Source organism: Petaurus breviceps, unplaced genomic scaffold (genome assembly GCF_028583685.1).
Source record: "Petaurus breviceps papuanus isolate PSGF00001 unplaced genomic scaffold, PetGlider_PUasm1.0 225, whole genome shotgun sequence".
NCBI classification, from domain to species: Eukaryota; Metazoa; Chordata; class Mammalia; order Diprotodontia; family Petauridae; genus Petaurus; species Petaurus breviceps.
This window is the reverse complement of record NW_027185889.1, coordinates 16,749,517-16,775,682: the sequence shown is the minus strand read 5'-3', so window position 1 is coordinate 16,775,682 and position 26,166 is coordinate 16,749,517. Positions and strand designations below refer to the sequence as shown.

The following is a 26,166-nucleotide window of genomic DNA, read 5'->3' as shown; positions in this document are numbered from 1 at the left end:
ATGACTGAACAACTATGTAGCCCAACACTGGGAATATGAAGAAAAAAGTGAAGTGATCCCTGCCCTCATTCTAACAGGGAAGAAAACATGCACACAATAAGTGTATACAGAATATATCCAAGAGCACAAAGTAATTTAGGGAGGGGATACTTCAGCAGGGGGGATGGGGTTTTGTGACTGGGTCATAGAACTCTACAATCTTGAGAGAACAGGAAACAAATATTACTTCAAAGGCAATGAAGAGACACATAGTACATGTAAGCTGCCATACATTAGGAACACAGACACACACACGACATAAGAACAGGACCAAAAATATGTCAACAAAAACATGATGGAAAAAAAAGAGGCGAAAGTGAGGTGTGACCATGTGATGTTCTTCACATGGAGAAGGCAAAAATGGTGCACAGCCCCTTGGGTGACCTCTCTGTGGCCAAGGTGTGGGAAAGCACTGACAACAATCCCGTGGAATGGGAATGCATAAGTAGATTTCAATCAATGGCCTGCTGGACACAGCTTTACCAAGCTTTGGAGAACCAACTGCTCGATTTTCGCTGTGAGCGGGTATACCACAGAAATCATCAAATGCTATAAATCATAGCTTGATTAGTTTATTGATGGCCTGGACTTAAGAAAGTAAGAGAAAATGACAATAATGCAAATTAACTTTAAAAGTGTATTGTGGGAACATGATTTTATTCCGGAGAGCTGGTGGTTTTCTTACCAGCATACCACTGGTTTCATCTGCATCTGTATTTCATCTGGGCTTCACAATAACACTCATTTCATAGACAAATACCTAAGGTATCTAAAGTAAAGAAACTTGCCCAGGGTCACACAGCTAGTAAGTGCTAAGGTGGGTTCCATACCCAGGTCCTCCTAACTCTCTAAGTCTATCTTAGAGAAGTGATCAATCAACCAGCATTTATTAAGAACCTACTATACCGGACACTGGCCTAGGTGCTGGAAATACAAATACAAAAATGAAACAGTTCCTGCATTCAAGGAGTTTATATTCTATCAGGAGAGAGAACATGTATACATGTACAAAATAAATATATAGTAAATTCAGTTTCATCATCTTTTTTTTTACATTTTTAATTTAGTATTCCCATTTACATGTAAAAACAATTTTAACATTTATTTTTAAAACTTTGAGTTCCAAATTCTCTCTCATCCTCCCTCCCCATTCCACCCCTCACTGAGAAGGCAAGCAATTTGATATAGGTTATATGTGTGTAGTCATGCAAAACACTTCCATAATAGTCATGCTGTGAAAGACTGTATTTTCCTCCATCCTATTCCCCCCCCCATTTATTCCATTCTCTCTCTCCTTTTACCCTGTCCTTCCCCAAAAGTGTTTTGCTTCTGACTAGCCCCTTCCCTAATATGCCCTCCCTTCTATCACCCCACCCTTCTCATCTCTTCCCCCCCTACTTTACTGTAGGGTAAGATAGGTTTCTATACCCAACTGAGTGTGTAATTCCCTCTTTGAGCCACTTCAGAGAGTAAGGTTCACTCACTCCCCCTCACCTCCTTCCTTTTCCCCTCCACCATAAAAGCTTTTTTCTTGTCTCTTATGCAAGATAATTCACCCCATCCTATTTCTCACTTTCTCCTTCTCCCAGTACATTCCTTTCTCACCCCTTAATTTTATTTTTTTGATATCCATTCATATTCAACTCACATCTGTCTATATAGACTTCTTCTAACTACCCTAATAATGAGAAAGGTCTTATGAGTTACAAATATCATCTTTCCAAGTAGTAATATAAGCATTTTAACTTTAATAAGTCCCTTATGATTTCTCTTTCCTGTTTACTTTGTCATGCTTCTCCTGAGTCTTGTATTTGAAAGTCAAATTTTCTATTTAGCTCTGGTCTTTTCTCAAGAATGCTTGAAATTCCTCTATTTCACTGAACATCCACATTTCCCCCTCATAGATTATACTCCGTTTTGCTGGATAGGTGATATTTGGTTGTAATCCTAGCTGCTTTGCCCATTGGAATATCATATTCCAAACCCTCTAATCCTTTAATGTAGAAGCTGCTAAATCTTGTGTTATCCCAATTGCAGTGCCATAATACTTGACTTGTTTCTGTGTCCTTGCAATATTTTCTCCTTGACCTAGGAACTCTAGAATTTGGCTAATAATATTCCTGGTAATTTTCATTTTGAGATCTCATTCAGGTAGTGATTAGTGCATTCTTTCAATTTCTATTTTACCCTCTGGTTCTAGAATATTAGGGTAATTTTCCTTGATAATTTTTTGAAAGATGATATCTAGATTCTTTTTTTGATCATGGCTTTCAGGTAATCCAATAATGTTAAGATTATCTCTCCTGGATCTATTTTCCAGGCCAGTTATTTTTCTTTCATACTTCACATTGTCTTCTATTTTTTCATTCTTTTGGTTTTGTTTTATGATTTCTTGACTTCTCATAAAGTCATTAGCTTCCATTTGCTCCATTCTAATTTTTGAGGAATTATTTTCTTCAGTGACCTTTTGGACTTCCTTTTCCATTTGGCCAATTCTGCTTTATAAGGCATTCTCCTCATTGGCTTTTTGGACTTCTTTTACCATTTGGCCTGGTCTGTTTTTTTAAGGTGTTATTTTCTTCAGTATTTTTAGGGTCTCCTTCAGCAAGCTGTTAAGTCATTTTTCATTATTTTCTTGCATGACTCTCATTTCTCTTCCTAGTTTTTACTCTACTTCTCATTTAATTTTCAAACTCCTTTTTGAGTTCTTCCATGGCCTGAGACCAATTCATATTTTTCCTGGAGGCTTTGGACTTTGTTGTCTTCTGAGTTTGTATTTTGATCTTCCTTATCACTAAAGTAAGTTTCTATAGTTACAGATTTTTTTTCTGTTGTTTATTCATTTTCCCAGCCTAATTCTTGGCTTTTTAACTCTTTGTTAATGTAGGGTTCCACTTACAGGTTCCACTTCTACTTCTGCATTCTAGTAGTGTGCAAACTGTCCCACGCTTCTAGGGACCTGTAAGTTTTCAGTTCTTCCAAGGTGGTATAATCTAAGGAAAGATGTTTACTCCTCTCCTGACCTATGTTCTTGTCTGTAAGCAACCATAAGTACTCTGTCTTTTGTGAGTTCTGCTGCTCTAGAATTTGTATAGAGTAATTTTTTACAGGTATTTGGAGGGTTTGGGAGAGAGCTCAGGCAAGTCCTTGTCTTTACTTCACCATCTTGGCTCTGCCAAATTGAGTTTTCACAAAGTATTTGGCCAGATTCTCTCCTTCTGATTCTAAAGGGGAATCAACATGGGCCCCCAATACTGCTGTGGGCAAATCACCTAACTTCTCTGTTCCTTAACTTGGGCAAATCACTTAACCTCTACTTAACTCTTATGAAAAATGAGGGGGCTGAACTACATGATCTATTAGGGACTTTCCAGCTCTAATCTATGACCATATTGCTTCTCTGGACCTCAATTTTCTTAAATATAAAATGATGGGCAGAACTAGATGACCCCTGAAGTATTTTCCAGCTCAAATTCTATGACCTCTCTGGACCTCAGTTTCCTTACCTGCTAAAATGAGAAGCTTGAACAGGATGACCTTTGAGGTCCCTTTTTGTTCTAAACTGGTAAACCTTTGAGTCTCACCTTCCTTATAGATCTGAGGGATTATGTCTTAGTTTAAGCAGAGAGTCACAGTGAAAGAAGCCAGTGCATACCAACAAGTCAAAAATCCATCTAAGAGGTATGAAGAGATGCCAGAGGGGTAAGTTAAGGATTGTCACTGCTTTCCCCAAAGAATGCTTAGATAAGGTGAAAGAAGCACACACAAAATCCTCAAAGAAAGAGCAACATGACAGTGAGACTACAGATCCATGCCCTTTGGGGAAAGGGGAAGAATTGGCTTTTCCCCTCATACTCATGAAAAAATCCCAGAAGGCCTTGCAGCCCCCAGCAGAAGAGAAGAGTAAGAGGAGAACTCAAGTGTGCTCCCAATAAAGTCCAATTCACACCTAGATGGATATCCCTATTTACCCAGACTGCATCAGGCTGGTTGGAGTGAGGGAGGGATACCTGTACATCAGGCTATCTCAGTTCTTCCCATAATTCAGAGGTAGTCAAGGTTTTCTTTGCCAATAAAACTTAGCTGATGAAAATCCATTTATATTTATTCTTTGAGAATAAATCCCGCAACAATCATAGGTAGAACACTATAAGGATTCTAAGGCTTCTAGCTTGAGAACTAGAAGGAATCTAAGAGAAAAATTAACACAACCCTTCATTTAACAGGGGAAGAAACTGAGGCTGAAGGAATTTCTAAAGTCACAATATCACCTATATAAGGAGCCAGGAATTTAGAGATTATCTAATACAACCCACTTATTTTACAGGTAAAAAAATTGAGGCTAAGAGATAGCATAACAGCATAGAATCGTGGATTTCAAGGTAGTGAGGTTAGAGGTCATTAATCCAACTTCCTTGTTCTTTTAATTTTCTTTTTTTTTAATGAACTTGAAATCCCACCATCTACAAGAATCTTTTCCCAGTACTCTTAAAGCTAGTGCCATCCCTCTAAGATTTATTTCTGATCTATCCTCTCTCTCCTATATATTCATAATTGTGCACATGTTATCAGAGTCTGAGTTCCAATCACACAGACTGTTAAACACTAGGAATGGCTTCTAATTGGAACTATGAGATCTTCTGTTGGGATCAGTGAATCAGGCATCAAACATTTATGTGCTTACTATGTGCCATGCACTGTGGTACGTAATGGAGCCAGAAAGATAAAACTGAAATAGTCCCTGTACTCAATGAGATTACATTCTATAGGAGGAAATACCTCATAGAAATAAGTATTCAAATGAATACAAAATAAGAAGGAGCAGAAGAAGCATTTATTAAGCACCTACAATGTGCCAAGCACTTTACAAATATAATCTCGTTTCATCCTTATAATAATCCTGCAAAGGGGGTGCTGTTATTACCCCCATTTTACAGTTCAGGAAACTGAGGCAAACAGATTTGGCAAGCCATACATTTAATAACTATCAGAGGCCAGGTTTAAACCCAGTTCTTCCTAACTCCTTCCAGCCTCAGACATTTACCAGCTGGGTGACCCTGAGCAAATCGCTTAACCCTGCTTGCCTCAGTAAAATGAGCTGGAGAAGGAAATGGTAAACCACTCCAAAAAGTCAGACACGACTGAACAACAACATATGTGCCAGACCCTGTGCTAAATAAACACTTTTAGGGTGAGAGTCGACAAAAGGAAGGAAAAGTCCCTGCCCTCGGGAAGCTGAGTCTAATGGAGACTGTAACATATAAATATTAATATGTATTATTATAAGATAAATATAGAACAGAAGGAAGGTAAACTCAGAAAGACCCTAGCGACAGGGTTCTTACCCCAGAGTCTGTATACTTTAAAAAAATATATTTTTTATCATTGTATTTCAATATAATTGGCTTCATTTGTAATCCTATATATTTTATTTCATGAATTTAACTTTTTCATGAAATTAATTTTATTTAACTATTTCATGAACTAATTCCGAGTCAGGTTTCACAAGACTGCCAAAGGAGTCTATGAAACCAAAAAGGTTAAGCACCCCTGTACTAGCCACTGAGGGGAAGCAGGAAAGGATTCTAGAGGAATTCAAAAGAAAGGGTTGAAAAAGGGATGTAAACTTAGTTTTTAGAGAAGACAATGAAATGAAGAACTGTGAGGGGGCAAGGAGTTCCAGGCATGGGGTATAACTTGTCCAAAAACACGGAGAGAAGAAATGGAGCGTCCCTTCGAGGACCTGCCAAGTAAACCTATGGACCTAGAGGGTCAGCAACGACAAACATTTGTTAAGATGCCTACTATGTGCCGGGCCTTGTGCTAAGCACTGGGGATACAAAGAAAGGTTAAAGGGGGTCCCTGCCCTCAAGGAGCTTGCAGTCTAATGGGGGGCAACATGCAACAAGACACAGACAGGACAAACTAGATAATCTCAGAGAAGAGGAACTAAGGGGGCGGGGGCGGTAATAAGGTATAAGTAACTGGAAAAGCAGGGAGGCACCAAGTTATGAAGGGCTTTAAATGCCAAACAGATCCTGAATTGAAAAGGACCTTGGTGGCCATCCAGTCCAACTCTCATTTTATCGATGAGGAATCTGTTGGCTAAGGAGATTAAATGATCTGATCCAGTCCCCACAGATAGAAAGGTGTGATAGTAATGGCAATTAAAGATCCCCCTGTATTGGCTTGGTTTTTGGTTTGATTGTGTTAAAACCCAGAGCTTGTTAATCCCACCTGTGGGATGGGCTTGTTGATGTGAAAAGAAAGTCCTGAACTGGGAGGAGCTGGTGACGTAGATTTGGAGACACAAGAGAGAGGCGGAAGATCTTTTTGGAAGCAGCACCTCGTGGAGAGAGAGAGACTAAGAGAATTGCTGGTGGCCGCTTTGAATTCCCCTGGACTTTTGAGACCTGCCCCCTGAGCTGCCAAGGACTGAGGAGACATGGCTGTTTTGCTGGTACTTTGTCTCTCTGTTTTGATGTTGTTTTGCCAGATTTGTCCACTGGTGAAAGACAGTCCTGTTGTTGAAGAAGTCCTGGAACCTGGCTGTTGGCTAAGAAGCCCTGAGACTGTCCTGCAGACAGAGAGTGAATACTGTCCACTGGTGAGGGACAGTGCTGTTGTTGCAGGGGTCTGGAGACTGTCCTGCAGACAGAGTGAATACTGTCCACTGGTGAAGGACAGTGCTGTTGTTGCAGGGGTCTGGGAGCCTTTCTGTTGGTTCAGAAGCCCTGAAGAAGGATTTTCTTGTTGTATGTTTACAGAAATCCTGGGAGAGGGTTTTGCTAATGTTTTCAGGGGTCCAAGGACTGTTCTGCAGACAGAGGATGAATTAATGAAGAGACTGGCAATGTATCTTGTGGCCTTGCTAAGCTTTGTCTCCCCAGGAACAAAGATTGCTGAGAACTTGCCTCCTGTCAAGATGAAGAAAAGACCTCCATTTGGGTATTAAGTGCTGTGCTTAACTCTAGGGTAGATTAGTACTTGGAGATTTTTTAATCACACTTAGTAAATGCTGTATTTTGAATGATGTCATGTTTTGATCTTCTCTGTTCTTAATTTGTCACTGAATAAAATGGAGAGCACCTATGCTGGTATTTTGAACCTTGGGAAGTTGCCTTTCCTTGGCATTACATTACAAAAGGTTATTAAGTGAATCTGGTTACCATGTTTCTTCACCAAGGAACAACTACAGGAAAAAAGAGAGAGAGATGTTCCTATGGTTCATAGGCTTTGGGTTGGAAGGCACCTGAGAGGTCATCAAGCTCAACTCACCCATTAAGATGAGAACATTTAGGCTCAGGTAGATTGAACAAATTGCCCAAGGTCACATAGTCATTAAGTGTTTGTTCTGAAATAGCAGAAAAGTTCATTGTTATTAAGCACTGAAAGATCAAATGCAATTAATCTATTTTCTCAGGAAGAGTTTGATTATGCAGAATACCAAAGTATGTGGGTTTTAAGGCTACTGCCCTCCCAACCCATCCCCAAAAGATTTTTGACAAAAAAATCAAGTTTATTTCTTCAACACTCTAAATTCTTTTCAAAGAATTAGATGGGATGCCATCTGGTACAGTTAAAAGAAGTCTGGTCCCAAAAAGGAGACTAGAAACACTGCACTCCCTTCTTTGAAGAGGTGGAGGGCTATCAGTATAGAATGGCGCATGTACTGTCAGACTTGGTTGACATGATATTTAGTTTTATTAATTGCTTTTATGATATTTCTTTTAATTATCATTATTATTATTGGTTAAAAGGGATGACTGACTAGGTAGAAGGGGAGAAAACTGGGCTTAGGGGGTCAGAAGCCTTAGATTCACTCAAGTCCCAGTTCTATCATACATTAGCCATAGAACTATGGGCAGGTCACTTATTCTGTAACAACCCTGGGAGGTGCTATTATTATCCCCATTTTACAGATATGAAAATTGAGGCAAACAGAGGTTAAGTGACTTGCACAGGGTCACACAGCCAGTAAGCATTTCAGACACTTGGAACTTAAGTCTTCCTGACTTCAGGTCTGGCATTCTACTCAATGTACCACCTCGATGCCTCCTTGAGGAAAACAAAACAAAACAAAACTGATCTCCTTTGGAAGAACAAGCAATTCTTGGAGAGGGAGGGGAAGGTAGAGCCCAGATGGTAGAGAAAGGTAGGGACTCACCTGAATTCTCCACAAAACCCCTCCAAACACCTTTAAATAACACTTCAAGGACATTCAATTCTGAAAGTTACAATCCTTAGTAAGATATACTTTATCATCTCCTTTTAGATTAAATTTGGTTTAATATCAAACAATGAGAGTGTTATATATTTCTATTGAACAAGATTTGCCTTGAAGAAAAAAAGGAGGCAATTCACCTCCCTCCCCTTCTTTGCATATACTGTCAAACTTTGCCGATATGTTTCTTAGTTTTAATGAATTGCTTTTTCTTTTGCTTTTTTGTTTGTGTGTTTTTTGGATCAGTAGCTTGCTGGGTGGTAGAGGAGAGAGACTTTCAGAAATGCAGGTGATGTAAAAATAAAAGATATCAATAAAAATTAAATATTTAAAAAATAGAGAATGTGGTAGATTTTTAAACATCATAGGAATTCACAAAGTAACATTACATATAACAATTGGATGCTACATTTGGGAGTTGGGAAAATCTGGGTCCAGATCTCATTTCCAATACTTACTAGCTATGTGACCTTGGGTAGCTTGTTCAATCTACCTGAGCCTAAATGTTCTCACCTATAAAATGAGGGAGTTGAGTTACATGACCTCTAAGGTACTTTCCAGCCAAAAGCCTACAAACCACCAGCACCCCCACGACAACAATATCCATAGGATCCTAGACCCAGAACCGGAAGAGACCTCAGAGGCCATCTACTCTGACCCCCTCATTTTGCAGATGAGAAAAGTGAGGTTGACTTGCCCAAGGCCACACAAGTATTAAGTTTATAAAGTAGGATTTGAACCCAGGTCCTTTGGTCTCCACACTTGCCCTCCTGGAGCATGGAAAAGGGAACCAGCCATAAATCATTTACAAATAATTGGCAATGTGGTCTATACATTTTCAAACCAATGTCTAATGCCCAGTTTCTAAAGCCCTGTACTCGAATCCTTTTATCTGTTTTTTCCCCAATTCCCAAAAGAAAATAACAGTTTACAAATATATCACCTGATAAGAACCTCGTGAGATAGGTACTATGATTATCCCTATTTTACAGATTAGGAAACTGAGGCTGAATGATGCACTTTACCCAGGGCCGTCCAACCAACAAATATATTGAGTCTAGATTCAAACCCAAGCCTTCCTGGCTCCCAGGCCAGTACTACTTCCACTGTAGCACACTGCCTTTAAAAGGATTACTTGCTTATGCTTGTATTAATATCTACATTTACTGAAAATCACATCTGCCTTTTCTCAGAGGGAATGACAATGTAGGTCTAAGAGGAAAGTTGCAAACCCAGCTAAGGTCCCTTCCTGCACCAAAGAGCACAATCTCCAAAGATCCTAAGCTTGATTCAAATCCTGCTTCATTTTAAAAACAACAACAACAACAAGGGGGAAAATTAATTTCCATAAAAGATATTAACTTGCATCAATAACAGAATCATTGGCAGGAATTGTCTGGTGCATTGTAAGGAGCACTAAAGTCAGAGGATCTGTTTTCAAATGTCACCCTCAATGATTCTGACTGCGTGACCTTAGCCAAGTCACTTAACCTCCTGTTCCATAACTTACCTTATCTATAAAATAAGGGGGTTGGACTAAATGGTCCCTTAGGTCCCTTCCAGGCCTAGGGCTAGAACCCTTCAATGCCATGACAGATCTGAATCTTGGTAACTCAGCTTTCCTGGATCTCTGTTTCCTCATAGATGAAAAGAGGGGTGGTGATTCATGGACATCAAACACCTCATATGATATCAGATTTTTTTTCCAATGTACTAATGTTTTGCTGAATTTTTTTCTCCCTTCTTTCTCTTTTAAAAAAATGACTGTCATAAGCAATGGCTCTCTGGGAGGGAGAAAGGGAAAGATATAAGAGGGAATATTAAAATCTAGCACAAAATGTATGACGTTTAAGGCCACTTTTGTTTGTTTGTTGCTTTATCCTGGTCCAGTATGCCAAATTTACCTGTAGACACTTAACAGGTGCTTGCCACATTGGATACAATAAACACCAGCCTGATTTGAGACCAGACTAGATGGATTTCTGAGGGTTTGCAGAAAGCTCTTTTTGATGAAAAGGAGAAAACTCAGGTTGGCTTAATTCTCTGGGGTGGAAGGGTTGCCTTACCACTCCAAACACTCGGAATCACTACCTTCTAAGTTTTCATTACTTTCGTTTAACTACATAGATGATCAGCCCTCAATCTGATAAGCCCTGGATGGAAGAAAAAAAATCAAATCTCTCAAAATCTAAATGTCTCATTCACCACTAGGTAACACAACAAAGTGAGGACAAAGGGCCAGTTCTGAGTACAGAAGATCTATCTTCCTGCCTTCCTTTTTTTTTCTTAGAAGGAAAATGTGTTTGCAAGAGACTTGGTATATTTTCGATTTCATCTCGCTTGGTTCCTGCCATCATCTATCTACATCTCCTTTGGATTGAGAGCACAGTGGACTTCCTGTTACTATACCTTGATGTGAGGCTGAAAACTGTGACTCATCTGTAAGCCACTTCATGATCCCAGCAGCTTAGCCCTTCAAGAATCCTCAACATTCCAGGAAGAGGAGTCAAGCTAGTCAACCAAGCTGTAAATACACCTACCGTCCCTGCAGAAAAATGCTGCTTTAGTGCTTTAGGTCGTGACAACCAGGATGATGGAAAAAGCAACAGCTCAGCTGGTGTCAGAGGACCTAGGTTCAATTCTGATGGTGGGGCTTCCTGCCTCTGTGACACTGGGCAAATAACTTCCTAAAGAAAAGCCTCAGTTTCCTCATTTATAAGAAATAAAAATTGCACTGAAAGGTCCCCTTCCAGCCCTAGAAGTCAGCACTTCATGGCCAACCAGTGAGCTCACTAGGCAACAAACTGGGTAAAACTCCCATTCGTTTTCCTGCACCAGATTAGCTGCCATGGTAAAGTAGAAATATCCTGAATTTTGTAGTCAGAGTACCTGAGTTCAAACATTCACTTGACTGCAAAAGTTCCTTCCAAGTCTAGATTTATGATCCTTGAGCCTAACTCGGGACCACTGACATCCAAACCAGAGAGTTGGGATGATTTTTAGTCAGCTCAAGACACAAGACACAAGACACAATCACTCTTGCCTAAAAAAGCCACACAACCAGGGCAGGTCCTCGCCTCAACTGGCCAAGTGACACTTTGGACTCTTCATTCTATGTATGGGTGAGTAGCCCCTCACAAACCACACTGCCAACTTCCTCATCTTTCGTACTTGGGAACAAAGCAGATGGCACACCACCCTCAAAAACCACAGCAAGTGAAGGATTCACCACCTCGAAGGGAGCTTTGATGGTGGTGACTGAGTCACTCCAAGGGGTTGCAAGAAAGTGTAGCTGCAAATTAGCAAGCAGTAAATCATTTTCAGTGAAAACAAAGCTCTTCCTTCACTCCAGGAAGTAAAAGCATGCCTGCAGAGAGTTTTAAATTAATTTCTTTAATGAGACCATTGTTTTGAAACCTTCTATGGGAAGGTGCTTCTGGAAGTAATATGTGCAAATTATAGGACTTGGAACTTTGAGGACCTGGAAGGATCTCAGAGGTCATTCAGTGTAAACCCCTCACTGCACTGAAGAGGAAACTGGGTCAGAAGAGTTTTTTTTAAGACACCCATAAATATAGGGTATCTGGTACCTGACAGCATGGAAAGAGTGCTAGAACTGGGCTTCAATCATAAGCCCAGTGGCATGTGAATGCAGGGCATGTGAATTCACCTCTGGGAACCTCATTTATAAAATAAGAAGCAAATTCACGATATTTATATTCAGTTAAAAAAATTCTGTATCCACCTATGTAATAATCCACATATCATTAAATATAAAAACCATAATAGCTAGATAATGACTTGTCCCAGGACTGTTTCTGTCTATCTAACTAACTCTATCAGCAAAGATCATTTTTGTTGTTCAGTCGTTTCAGTCATGCCTGACTACTCATGATCCCATTTGGGGTTTTCTTGGCAGAGACACTGGAGTGGCTTGCCATTTCCTTCTCCAGCTCATTTTACAGATGAGAAAACTGAGGCAAACAGGGTGAAGTGACTTGCCCAGGGTCACACAGCTAGTAAGTGTTTGAGGTCACATTTGAACTCTGGTCTTTCTGACTCCAGGCCTGGCACTCTATCCACAGTGCCACCTAACTGCCCCAACAAATATCAAAGGATCATAGAATCCGAACCAGAAGGCACCTTAGAGGCCCAATGAGTTTAATCCTCACATTTTACCATTGAGGCACTGAGACCCAGAGAGGTTAAGAGATTTGTCCCAGGCCACAAAGACAGACAACAAGCATTTATTAAATACCAATTATGTGCTTGGCACTATGCTGTCAGTCAATAAACATTTATTAGGTGCTTACTAAAGCATCAGGCATTGTGCTAAGCACTGGACATATAAAGAAAAGCAAACAAAAAGGACAATCCTTTCCTTCAAGGAACTCAGTCTAATGAGGAAAACAACATACAAGAGACTCTATACAAACAAGGCATATGGCTTGTTTTTGTGTGTATACACGTATATATGAGAAAAATTGGAGGTTACAGATCTATTGGAGGTTATATATTTTATGGGAAATTATACATATAAAATAAATTAGAGATTATATATAATACATAATATGTGACAAATTGAAAATTTTATATACATATTAGAGAATATATATAAATAACATGATAAATTGGCAAATATATTTATACATAATACATGATAAACTGGGGATTATCAACAAAGGGAAGGCACTAAGATAAGGAGTACTGGAAAGGGTTTCTTGTAGAAATTGGGATTTTAGTTGGGACTTGAAGAAAACCAGGAAAGCCAGGAAGCAGTGAGGTAGAAGAGAATTACAAGCACAGGCAACAGCCAGTAAAGATGCCCTGAGTCAGAGACAGTCACAGAGAACATAGTGGGGAGTCAGGTATAAGAAGACTAGAAAAGTAGGAGGGGGCCCGGTTATGAAGCCCTTTGAACTCCAGAGGATTTTATATGTAATACTGGAGACAACATACAGATCCAAGATTTGAACCACCATTTTTTGACTCTAAATCCTCAGATTTAGATGCTTCACTAGCTCTGTGACCCTGAGCAAGTCACTTCACTACTATCTGCCTCAGTTTCTTCATCTGAAAAATGGGGATGATAAAACCGCCTTATCTCCTAGGGCCGTTGTGTTTTATCAAATGAGATAATATTTGTAAAGAACTTTGTAAACTTTAAAGTGCTATATAAATGCAGACTATGGCTACTGCATCTCTCCGTATGAGACAAGAATGAGACAGTAACAAAAACGCTGGTTTCTAGAACAGAGGTTCTTAGCCAGGGGTCCATGAAAGGAGTTTTAATATTTTGGTAGCTTCATTCAAATACAATAGATTTCCTCCATAATCCTATGCATTTAAAAACAAAAGGGTCCACAGGTTTCAGTAGACTCTGTAACCATGACAAAAAAGACATCAAGAACCCCTGCTCTAAAACATTAAATGTAAATGAATAATAGCAAGATGCTGACTTATCCCTGGCCCATCTTTATAGGAGCACCACTAAAAAATTATAAATTCTTAGAATGCATTTCTTCCTTAACCCCACCTCTCAGAACTCCTAGTTTCCTTCAAAATTCAACTCAAGTTTCCACATGTGGTCTTTCCTGATCACCTCCCCCACCTATTCATGCTCCCCCCCAAAAAACTACTTTGTATTTATTTTGTTTATATTTTGAATTGAATTATATACAGATATGTTATTTCATCCCCAAAGAATGCAAGACCAGTGAGGGCAGGGGCGGCTTAATTTTGCCTTTGTGTACTCTACTCCCAGGATACTTTGTAACTGTTCATTGATTTATTACAGAATTTCTGTTATTTTACTGATGGTGAAGTGTCTTATTGATGTAAGCTATTAAAGTTAAGAAACAATATTGGGGTGGCCAGGTGGCGCAGTGAGTAAGAGTGCCGGCCCCAGAGTCAGGAGACCTGAGATTAATTCTGGCCTCAGACACTTAGCACTCACACAAAATAACTGGCCGTGTAACCTTGAACAAGTTACTTAACCCCAATTGCTTGAAAAAAAATTTTATTTCTCACCTCCTGCCTGAAAAGCACCTTGCTTACAAGTATATTTAGAATGAGAGTCAGAGTTCTAATCCCTTTAATGCTGTTATAAATGCAGATAACCAAACATCCTCTTAACTTAAACATCCTATCCATGCATATTTTTTCCATTTTAAGATTTTATTCCTGATGAAAAAGAAGAAAGGGCAGCTAGGTGGTACAGTGGATAGAGGCAGAAAGCTCCAAGTTCAAATCCAGCCTCAGATCTTACTAGCCATGTGATCCCAGTCAAGTCATATAACCTCTGTTTGCCTCAGTTTCTTCAACTGTAAAATAGGGAGTAATAATAGCACTCACTTCTAAGGGTGGCTGTGAGGACCAAATGAAATAACATTTGGACAGTGCTTAGCATAGCACCTGGCATTCAGCAGGTGCTTGCTAAATGCTTATTTTCTTCCCCTTTCAATGCACAAAGTCACAACATTCAAGTGGGTCTGCAAATAATCTTTTATTCTCTCCTACTAGACGATGTCTGGCATTCAAAAAAAATGGAGGATAGACACTATTTCTAGGTTTGTTCACTTTTTGTCTTTGTGTCTCCAGGAACTAGGTTATTGTGGATCAGAGGAGTATACTTCCCTAGGACAGAGAGCCCAACCCCTTCACCCTCCCCCCATTTTACAGATGAGGAAAGTGAGGTAAAAAGGATTTAAGTGAAATGGCTAATGGGTATAAGTTGGGATTTGAAATCAGGTCTTCCCTACTATTAAACCTCCACTTATCCACCATGACACTCAGTAGCTTCTGCCTAATCATTCTTTCTTGAACCCAATACACTCTATCAGCTTAGTACAGTGGAAAGAACACTGGATTTGGCATCCAAAGACTTAGGTTTGACTGTCAGGTATGACACTGTGCTGTCTTGGGAAGTCACTTTCTATCTCTAGACCTCAGGTTCCCTATATGCAAACTGATCAAATTGAGACAACAGACTAAAGAGCTTTGCAAACCTTAAACTGCTATATAAATGCTAGCTGCTGTGTAGGAGTTGGACTAGATCAGGGGTTCTTAACCTGTTGGGGGGGAGGGGAGCAGGCATGAACTTATTGAAAAAAAAATTCACAACTACTTCAATAGGATTGGTTTCCTTTGTAATCCTGTACATTTTTTTCTATGCAAGTCTTAAAACATGATTCTGAGAAAGGATTTGTAGACTTCAGTAATCACCCAGATGGGTCCAGAATGTAGAGACAGGTAAGAAACCCTGCCCTAAGCTGAATTCAGGGGTCCCTTCCGGTTCTAAAAGCCTATGCTCCTATAAGCAGCATTATTTGAGTGACCAGAAGCCTAGAAACCTATAAACTTGTCCAGTGTGGATGCCACTGGGATAGTATTGATGCAATTTATTATATTTTTCAACAAAAATGCATAATTTATCTGCAAAAGCATTAGAGATTACAACTTTAAATGTCCAGTCCAGTAGTGAAATATGAAATCATGTACAGACCCAATGCATTCCAGGCAATAGTCTGAATTCTAAGACCTTCAACTTTTTAAAAAGTTGGGCAGCCTCTAAAAATGAGAACACCCTAAATCTCCATCATTAAAGAAATCTCGTTGACATCTGACTGCTAATCTGAAAGCTTTTTGGTAGAGTAGTCCTTCTGCTATCAGCTCTGTAGGCAATAAATATGCAAATCTGCCTATTTGATGAAAAGTAAAAAGAGACATGGAGGCAGGAAGACCTGAGTTCAAATAATTATTAGATATTATCAGATAATTATTAACTATGTGAACCTAGTCAAGCCACATAGCCTCTGCCACAGTTTCCTCCACTGTACCTGGTCAAAGAAAAGAGATCAGCATACACTTGCCGGATTGCTTTGCTATATTCTAATAACAGGATAGAGAGTAAAACTGATTTGATAGAGACTGAATTTGAGACTTGAGGATGTGGGAATTCCTTCTAGTAGTGCAGGTTAGAAACTTCTAAGTAACTTAAGAGTCCTAGTTGGCTGGGAAACAGAGATCAAGGGACTTGCTTGCCTAAGTCACAGAGCAGCCAGTATCTATCACAATCCCAACTGTAACCCAAGTTTTCCTGGCCCAGAGGCCAGATCACTAATTAATTTCCCTCTCCATAACAACTGATAGGCATATGATGCATTAAAGCTTGCAAAGGACCTTCTTCCCAAAGATCAAAAAAAGAAGCAGCACAAAGTATTCCTATCCTATCCCAGTTTTACAGACAAAGAAACTGAGGCTCAGTTACTTCCCCACTCCTGCCACAAGTGACAGGGCCAGTATCTGAACCACAATCCAATTCCGTTTAATTCAATTCAACAAGTCTGTAAGTCCAACACTTCCTGCTACACCAAGATGCCTCTGAAGTGGGCACTGGATCTTCCTCAATATATCCAGTGATTGCAAATTCCAATAATACTCCAAGATAGAAAAGGGTCACAGGGCACTTTTCAAGTATCTCCCTCCCATGTCTCCCATGCTCACTGTTTCAATTTTTTTGCCCCATTCAACACCCCTTTATCTTTTTTAATGGAATAACTACATTTCTCTACAATCACAAATGGTTAAAAAAAAAACAAACTTATCTGCTAAAAGCCTTCATCCTTTTCATAACTACCATATAAATGCCAGTCTCTTGCACACACACAGTTTCTACTTGCAAGCTTATTACTGGCACCTCTAAAAATAATATAGGCAAATTTCTCTATGGACAGACCCTGGAACCTTCTAAAACAATCTCTAACTTTATAATCCCCATAAATTGAAACTCATAACTGACCTTTTCCCAAATAAACTTGTACAACAGAGGGGGAGATATCAGAGGGTTATTTTGCTTGGCAACGAGGATCTGAAATTGATTTAGGGTCATTAATAGATGTCTGGAACATGTTTCAGTTTCTCTCTCCCTCCCTAAGCCTCCCTTCCCCACCCCAAGGAAAACTACAGTAAATATTTGAGAAGATGGGTCTGTAAGAACCTCTGGAAGCCAAAAAAGCTCAAAGCACATGCAAAACAAATTAGGGAGGGGAAAGGCAAGCTGGCTGGCCAGAAAAGAAAAATAATAGTAATAAAGGCAAAGGGAGAGATGAGACTGTGCAAAAGTTTCAAGGGCTATACTGCTTGCAAAGCTGCTGAGCCTGGAAAGTCTTATTTTGTTCCTGAGCCCCTAAATAAATAAAGATGTAACTTGTCTCCTTTTCAGTCGCTGGGCTCTGTCTGAGAAAGGCAGGACAGGGGTTGACTTCACAAAAACCCTCCTGTGTTAAAAGAACGGAAACTCCTAATGAGATTAGTTAGTGTGTGTGTGTGTGTGTGTGTGTGTGTGTGTATGTGTGCGCGTAGACATTACTTAGCGGTGACTGAAGGGGCTCTCTTCCTGCAAAAGCCAGTGGAAAATTCAGGGAACTTTTTCCCCCTGCAGCATCAGTCTTTCTAACCTTCTCCTGCAAAGCCAAATCCAAAAACAACTCTCTCCTTTCTTCCCCACCCCCCCTTTTTTTTTCAGGAGGGTGGAAAGTGGCAAAGTGGGCCAGGGGGCTTTAAAAAGCTGGGGGGGGGGGGCATGGCGAGGCTAGGGGGCCGGGGGCTGGAGACACTCTGGAAGACTACAAAGGAAACTGTAAAAAGCGCAAATACATAAACCTGAGCAGGAGAAAAACCACAGAGTTTCTTTGTGAGCTGCTGAAGTGACTCATTTTCAAGATGTTGTCTGGTGCCAGTTTCAAAGCGGAAGCGCATGGCAATTAGTCCTCCTGTTTCCAGACAAGCCAGAAATTCTCCCGACACTCTCCTCTTTTTTTTTTTAAAGCCCCTTTTGCAGTTTCTGAAATCATAGCGCTTGCTCCCACCCCCGGCCCCAGAAATGACTCCTCCTCCTCCTCCTTCTCCTCCCTGCACACACTTTGATCAGCTGGGGAAGCCTAGCCAACAAACCAAGAACTCCTTTTTTGACTGGAAAAAGAAAAAGAAAATGCACGAGCAACCCTCCCCACAATGTCATGCCTACCCACCCCCCACACTTTATTGACAAACATTTGTGATCTCTGAAGGCAGTACTAGTCTGGCTAAAGCACAGATCTTCCCTGCCCTTAGCCTGGCTCCAACCCCCCCTAGCTTCAGGGACCTTTAAATGTCCCACATGGGGTGGAGAAGGGGAGGTCAGGGCTCTGCCCAGAGTGACTGCTCCATACTCTCTTCCCCACCCCACCTACACCTTGCCTTCTATTCCCCGTAGAAAGTGACCTCATCTTTTTTCCCTCTCCAGATTCCTTCATTTCTCCAGAGGATACTTTGCCCTCCCTCAGCCCCAGGGGTCCACCTAGGACAGTTGCAGCCTCTTCTAAACTCAGGGCTAAAATAAGCACACTCTCCAAGGTTCAACGAATAGTTGTCCTCTCTGCCCCCTTTCCTTGCAGACACTTCTCTCTGAAAGACCCGGGAAGAGTCTCCAATCTTCCCTGTCCATCCCTCCCCACCCACCCCCCTTGCCCTTCGGGATGCGCCTCACTCCCCACTGCAAGCACTCTCCAGACAGGAGAAACGGAGAGCTCCCCGAAGATGTAAGAGCATCCCTACTGCTTCTGTCTCCCCTACTCAGGAATAAGGAGGATCAGAAAGCAGTCCTGAAATCCCCGGGTCAAAGGAGCAGACAAAGTGGGGCAGACAGCCGGAGGCTCAGAGCGAGTATCTGCCCGGGGGAGTGGCCGCCTGGGAGTTCAAGCAGCACCGGTCTGTCTGTCCGTCCGGCTGCGTACACATATAGCCATACACACACACACACACACACACACACACACACAGCCTCTGCAACAAAACAGCCATCCACAGGGGAGGGGGACCCCCCTAGAGATCCCCACCCGATACCCCTAGCCCCGGCCCCCAAGAGCACGCAAACTTTGCAGCAGCTTTTACTTTGCAACCGCACAAGCGAGCGAAGCCACCTCAACTTACCCAGATGTCGGATGAGCTTTAACCAATTCTTCTGCTGGTAATATTTTAAGAGGAACTGGGTAAAATCCCCTGATTTTCCATGCTGACAGGCGTCTGCGAACGGTCTGTTTCTCTTGTAATGAGATCCTGATTTCCCCCCCCCCCCTTTTTTTTTTCTGTCGCTCTCTCTCCCTCTCCCTCTCTCCCTCTCTTTCTCTTTTTTTCTGCTGTGTGTGTGTAAGAGAGAGAGCAGGAAGTTGGAGCAGTCAGACAGAGAGCGGGCTCACTTCCTTTACTGTGCTATTCCCCAAGCGGTTTGCAGTCTGTGTAAACAGGCTTTTCCTCCCTTCTCCTCTCTCTCTGGCCGCTGATGTTCAGCATGGCTGTAATATAAGACACACACACATAATAAAATGGTAACGGTAACTACACACACACACACACACACACACGCACGCACACGCAGACACACACTCTCTGAACAGACACAGCGGAGCTCCTGACCCCCCACCTCTTCCTGTTCCACCACCCCAGGGGAGGAGCCTCTAACCAGCTCCAACTTGGTACAAGAGCAGCCTTTTCCTAACATAGTACAAGGTGGCTGGGCTGTAGAAAAATGGACATTTTACCCTTGTCCTCCATCCTCCCCCCAAATGTCCCACTCCGCACTCTCCCTATAGAACAGCCCCAGAGATGGAATGATATGATGGAATTCATTTCATAAAGAATTCATCTTTTCCTGATGCAACTCCACTTAGAATAGGATGCAACTGGTCATCCTGAAATGTTAAAACTGGAGAAGGGTCCTTGTGGATTCTGGGATTACAAATTTGGAGTTGAAATGGACCTCAGGGATCCTAGGAACACTGATCTAGAACTGGAAGGGACCTCAGAGGCCATTTAATTCTTATTTACAAATTGGTAAACTGAGGCTCCAGGGGCAGTTAGGAAGCACAATTGGATATAGTACTGGGCCTGGAGTCAAGAAAAATCCTCTTCCTGAGTTCAAATTCAGTCTGAGATATTTACTAGCTGTATGATTCTGGGCAAGTCTTTTAAAACTGCTTGCCTCAGTTTCCTCATCTGTAAAATGAGCTGGAGAAGAAAATGGCACACCACTTCAGGATCTTTGACAAGAAAACCCCGAATGGGGTCACAAAGAGTAGAACACTGATGAAACGACTAACCACCCGTGGAGGCTCCAACTGTTGAAGAGACTTGCCCATGGTCAGCTAGGTGCTGAGCTAGGATTCAAACTCAGGTCCTCTTCTCCCATATTTAGCACTCTCCCCTAAGTATCTATTCTCTTTACATAGCTTTGAGGGATCATTGATCCAAAGGTGAAAGGAAGTGGAGAGGTCATGGAGTCTAACCACCTCATTTTACATTTAAGGAAATTGAGGCCCAGAGTCATCATTTGATTCAGAGCATCTTGCTTTTACCAAGAGGGAAACTGCTTGGTATACCTGCCATAAGTCTGTCCCCACTCCAGTCTACCTTCCACTCAGTAGTCAAAGTGATCTTTCTAAAGTGGAATTCTGACGCTTTCATACCCCTAATTCAGATTAAATCTAAAAACCCTCTGTTTGGCTATTAAAACCCTTCATAACCTGCCCCCTCCCACCTTTCCAGACTTCTTCCACCTGGGTGCTCAGTGATTCAGTGACAATGACTTCCCTGCTATATTTTGCAAGATGAAGTCCATTACCTGACTTCATCTTTTTCATTGGCTGTTCCAAAAGCCTGGAATTCACTCCCTCCTTGTCTCTGCATCCTGGCTCCCTTCATATCCCACCTTCTGCAAGAAGTCCTTCCCAGTCCTCTTTAACCTTAGTGCCTTTCCTCTGAGACTACCCCCAAGTGATCCTCTCTATGACTTGTTTGTACATATTTGTTTTCATGCCATCTCTCTCATTAGACTGGGAGCTCCTTGAGGATAGGGAGTGGTTTTCCATTTCTTTGTGTACCCCGTGCTTAGAACACTGGCACATGAAAATCCTTTAATTAATACTTGTTGACTTAACACAGAGCTCTGCCTGATCAACTCAAATCAGGCAAGATTTTTTTTTTTAATGTGTGCAAGAAAAGAAGAGAATTTAATTTCTAATAGAATATCCAAAACTTAAAGTCAAGATTCTATTGGAAAAGTCTTTTCTGGGAGTTCTGAAGGACTTAAAAGTGGAATTCCATATGGTTTTCTCTATGCCACAGAGTTGATTTCCTGCCTGCCTGAGAGGGTTACATGAAACCAGCAGCAACAAGGAAGCAGCCCCAAGAGCATGCAATGTCCATGGACCCACACACCTGAGACAGGCATAGGGGTTCCTGGTGGAGAATATCCTCACATCTCAAAGATCCTAAACACTGATCCTTTCCCAGGTGGCACAGGTCAGACTACTTGGGGAGTTAGTATCCCCTGCCTTAAGTCTGCACAAGGAAGACACTACCCATGAAACTGGACCCAGCTATCATCTTGTTTCTAGTGGGTGGTAATTACACGCAAGAGACAGGAGTAAAGATGGGGAGACAGGAAAGAAGGAAAAATAAGAGGGGCTTGGCTAACCATCCAACTCTTGACTATCCACAGTAAATTTTCCACTTTGTGAATTGTCCAAAGAAAATTTTTGATCCCTACCAGGCAATAAGAAGCCAAACTCCTTCCAGGAACTGCCCCAAACCCAGCTCATAATCCAGCCCTTTCGTACATTCCCAGTCTTTTTAGACTTTACTTCCTTCCACCTATTCTACAGTCCAGAAATACCTGTCTTCTTGCTGGTGCTCAAACAAACAGTCCCATCTTCTGCCTCCTGGCATTTTCATTGGCTGCTCACATGCTTGGATACTCTTTCTTCTTACTTCTGCCTCCTAAACTTCCTTGTCTTACTTTAAGATTCATCTCAAGTACCATTTTCTGCAAGGGACCTTTCCCAATTCTCCCCACCCCTAGTTCCTTCCCTCTGAGATTATCTCTTATTCACCCTCTATCTTGTATGAACAGAGTTGCTGCCATATTGTCTCCCCCATTAGACTGTTAGCTCCTGGCACACTGGAAGAGTATTTTTGCCTTCCTTTGTATTCTCGGTATTTAGATGATGAGATCCAAGAAGGGAAATCACCATTTCACAAAGTGCTTTACAAAAAGCATCTCATTTGATCCTCACAATGAACCCCAGAGGTAGTAGGTGCTATTCTTATTCCTATTTTACATTTGAGGGAACTGAGACAGAGGTTAAGTGACTGGCCCAGGATCATGCAGCTATTAAGTGCCTGAGGCTAGATTTGAACTCAGAAAGGTGAATCTTCCTGACTCTAGGCCCAGCAGTCTATCCACTGCATCTAGCTGCCTCAGGAAACAATTGATACCTACAAATATTTTCAAAATAAACACAAGGCAATTGAACTGGGAGCAGAATATTAGTAGCTTGTTGTTCAGTCATCTCAATCATATCAGACTCTCTGTGACCCCATTTGGGGTTTTCTTGGCAAAGATACTAGAGTGTTTTATCATTTCCTTTTCTAGCTCATTTGACAAATAAGGAAACTGAGGCAGAGTATTAAGTGACTTGCCCAAGGTCACACATCTAGGAAGTGCCTGAGGCCCAATTTGAACTCTGTAAGATGAGCCTTCCTGATTGCAAGCCCAGCACTCTATCCACTGCACAACCTCAGGAAAACAATACATAAAAAGTAGCGATTGAACTGAACTTTGAAGAAAACTAGGAATTCTATGAGGAGATGAGGAGAGGGTCTCATGGAGGGGGAACTGGAAGAGGGGCATGGATGGGAACAGACCACTATGAGGCACGGCAAGTTTAGCTGAATCTTAGTGCATGTGAAAGGGATTCATGTGTAATAAAGCTGGGGAGGCAGGCTGGAATCAGGCCAAGAAGAGATCTAAATGTCAAAGAGAAGAGCTTGTGTTTTTCCAAGCAATGAGGAGCAACAGTAATATTGTATTGCTGTCCTCCGTACTCAAAGAGGACCAAAATGACATCATGACGTTGGGATCAATGAGACAGTTGCTGATCAGAGCGATCCAAGCTCAGAAGGCTCTCTGCCCCAGGTCGGGCACCAATGGTTCGTATGGACACTGGGAGTGGAGATGGCTCTAAATGTGCACATCTCATGTTTCTTTTGCTACTGCAATTCTGTTTTGCTCATAGAGCACAGAGCCTTCTTTGATGCAGTGTATCATGCCAGCGTCTTGGTGATATACTGAGCAGCAACAGATCCGACCAATGTGTTAGGAAAATGACTTGGGCAGCTTGGGGGGAGAATAGAGGAACAGACCTGAGTGAAGGAGACCAATTAGAGGCTATTATAATAATCCTGAGAGAGTTGTTATGTGCTTGACCTCTGTAGGTGGAGAGAAAGGGTCAGATTCTAAAGCTGTAGTAGAAGCAGGATATTTGGCAACTGATCATTTTGGGAACCAAGGGAAAGCAAAGAATTCAGGATGATTCCAAGGTTGTGAACTTAGGTGACTGGAAGAATGGTGATGCTCCTGAGAGAAATGGGGAAGGGAGGAAGGGAGGGCTGAGTTGAGGAGGAAGATGATGAGTTTTGTTTTAGGTATGTGGATTTTGAGATGCCAGTCTAAAATCTCCAATAGGCAGTTGGTGATGTGGAAATGGAGGTCAAGAAGGAGCCTAGAGCTGGAAATGTCCTTCTGAGAGTCATTTGGATGAAGATGACTGGACCCAGAGGTAGGGATGAGGTCACTAAGGGAGTGAGGATAGAGAGAAAGAAGAAGAAGGACCAGGATGGGCTTGTTATACACCCAAAGTTATGTACCAGGACAGAGATGATGGTCCAATAAAGGAGACTGAGGAGGAAGAAGACAGAAGATGACTTCCAGACTTTAGAACCAGCATCACGTCTAACATGCATCAACTACTTTTCATTTTTATTATGTAACCATTATGTGGTCACATAGTTATCTAAACTTCTCAGGATCCCTAAGACTCAGCTACTAAATCACAAATCTGTATCTGCTCTGGTACAGGAAGTTGCTCCACCAAGAACCTCTGATTCCCATACCAATGAAATCAGAAATCTTTCTCATATTTACAAATTATATATATATATATATATATCTACATATATGTATATGTGTGTATATATGTCTGTGTGTGTGTATCAAGTAACTGGCTAAGAGTGGAGTCAGGAAGACCTGAGTTCAAATCCAGTCTCAGACACTTATCAGCTGTGTATCACTTAAGGATCAAATGAAATAACATTTGTAAAGTGCTTCAGTCACTTAACCCTGTTTGCTTCAGTTTCCTCATCTGTAAAATGAGCTGGAGGAGGAAATGGCAAACCACTCTAGTATCTTTGCCAAGAAAATCCCAAATGGGGTCACAAAGTATTAGAAATGACTGAAATATATCCTGAAATGTGCTCAATACCAGAGGGGTACAAAGAAAAGCGGCCCCTATCCTCAAGGAGTTCACAGATTAGTGGGACCATATCCCTAAGGATGGGAGAGTAGAACCCCCCCCCCCCGCCTCCTTCCAACATCTCATGCATCATGAAAACCATCACCTGTGATCTGTGAGTTGTAGAGGGACAGAGGGATGAAATAACGCAGGTAAAATCATTTGCAAACATCAAAGGGAAGAAAGGAAGAGACAGGGTAAAAAGATGAAGTCATGGGTGATTTGCAAACAGGGCTTCTGTAGGGCTTTGATTTAGGGCTAGAAGGGGTCTTACATGAGAAAACTGAGACTTGGGAGAAGTGACTGGCCCAGAGTCACAAAGGATGTCAGTAAGTGCCAGAATCCAAGTCTAGGATCCTGTGAACCCTCCCTACCAGGAAACGTCCTTCAGACAATCCAATCCTTTCCTGCAATAGGGTTAAGCTCATTTGGTCTTATTTTGTCCTCAATCAATAAACTTTTCTTAAGCTCCTACTATGTGCCAAGCACCGTGCTAAGCAACGAGGATATGAAGAACAGGTACAAGACAGTCCTTGCCCTCAAGGAGTCTATAATCTAACAGTGGAGAAGAACTGGCCCCCATGGATGTTGTCTTTTTTATCCAAGACTTCTCAGGTGTTGCAAAGGGCAGTGAAAGAGAATGTGACAGTCTCTCCTGGAAGACCTGAGCTCCAGCTTCTGAAACCTACTATTAGTAATAAGCATTTGGGGCAGCTGGTGGTCTGGAGTCAGGAGGACCTGAGTTCAAATTTAGCCTTAGACACGGAACACAAAACTAGCCATGTGACCTTGGGAGAGTCACTTAACCCCAATTGCCCTGCCTCCCTACCTCAAAAAGCAATAATAATAATAATAACAATAAGCATTTTTATAGTGCTTTAAGGTTACATAAAGTGATGAGGTATGGGCTCTGGGAGCCCCCTCTAGCTCTCCTTGAGTCCTTGAATACAGTAGGCTCTTGAACTCTGATTAAATCATCTCATTTGATGAGGCATTTACATGAGGCAAATAAGCCTTACTTTGTGGCTGAGCCCAAGCCTCTGTTACTAGACTTCCCACCCTTGAGCCTATCAAAGTGTTGATCCACCCTTGAACTGGCCTAGCCCACCATTTGTTTGTAGTCTCCAGGTGGCCTCCCACCCTTTGACCTTATTAATGCCTCCTGAAGACCCTCCCCAAACTCCTCCTCTAGACCACCCCTAGATTCTTCCCACAACCTTCTGTATATAAGACCCCATCCTCTCTTCATGTTTGTGAGAGCGCCATAGAATGACCTAGCACAGACTTACTCTGTGTCTAATGAAAGCCAATTTTTAATAAACTTTACTTTTCTTTGGCTGAGAGAAGACTTGAGTCGAATTCATTCTGCAGGACCTGGTGTGTTGTTATTTTGGGGTCTCCAGAGCAACCCCTAATTCTCTTTATGGGGGACCTCTTCACCAGGTCTAGGTTAGCAGCTCTGTGACCCTGGGAAAATCACTTGCCCTCTTTAGGGCCTCAGTTTCCTTATCTGTA

General features: G+C 41.6%; 1 protein-coding gene across 3 annotated transcripts in view; it reads right to left on the bottom strand.

Annotated features, from left to right (window-relative positions):
• The window catches only part of ELK3 (ETS transcription factor ELK3), a 94,174-nt gene extending 74,446 nt beyond the window's left edge, over nt 1–19,728 (bottom strand). For 2 of the 3 annotated variants that reach the window (XM_069095195.1, XM_069095196.1), the window contains exon 1: nt 19,235–19,728. The gene's annotated coding sequence lies outside the window, so the exon portion shown is untranslated. The remainder of the gene's footprint in view (nt 1–19,234) is intronic. The other variant, XM_069095198.1, reaches the window with a different exon arrangement.
• Between the last annotated feature and the right edge of the window lie 6,438 nt (nt 19,729–26,166).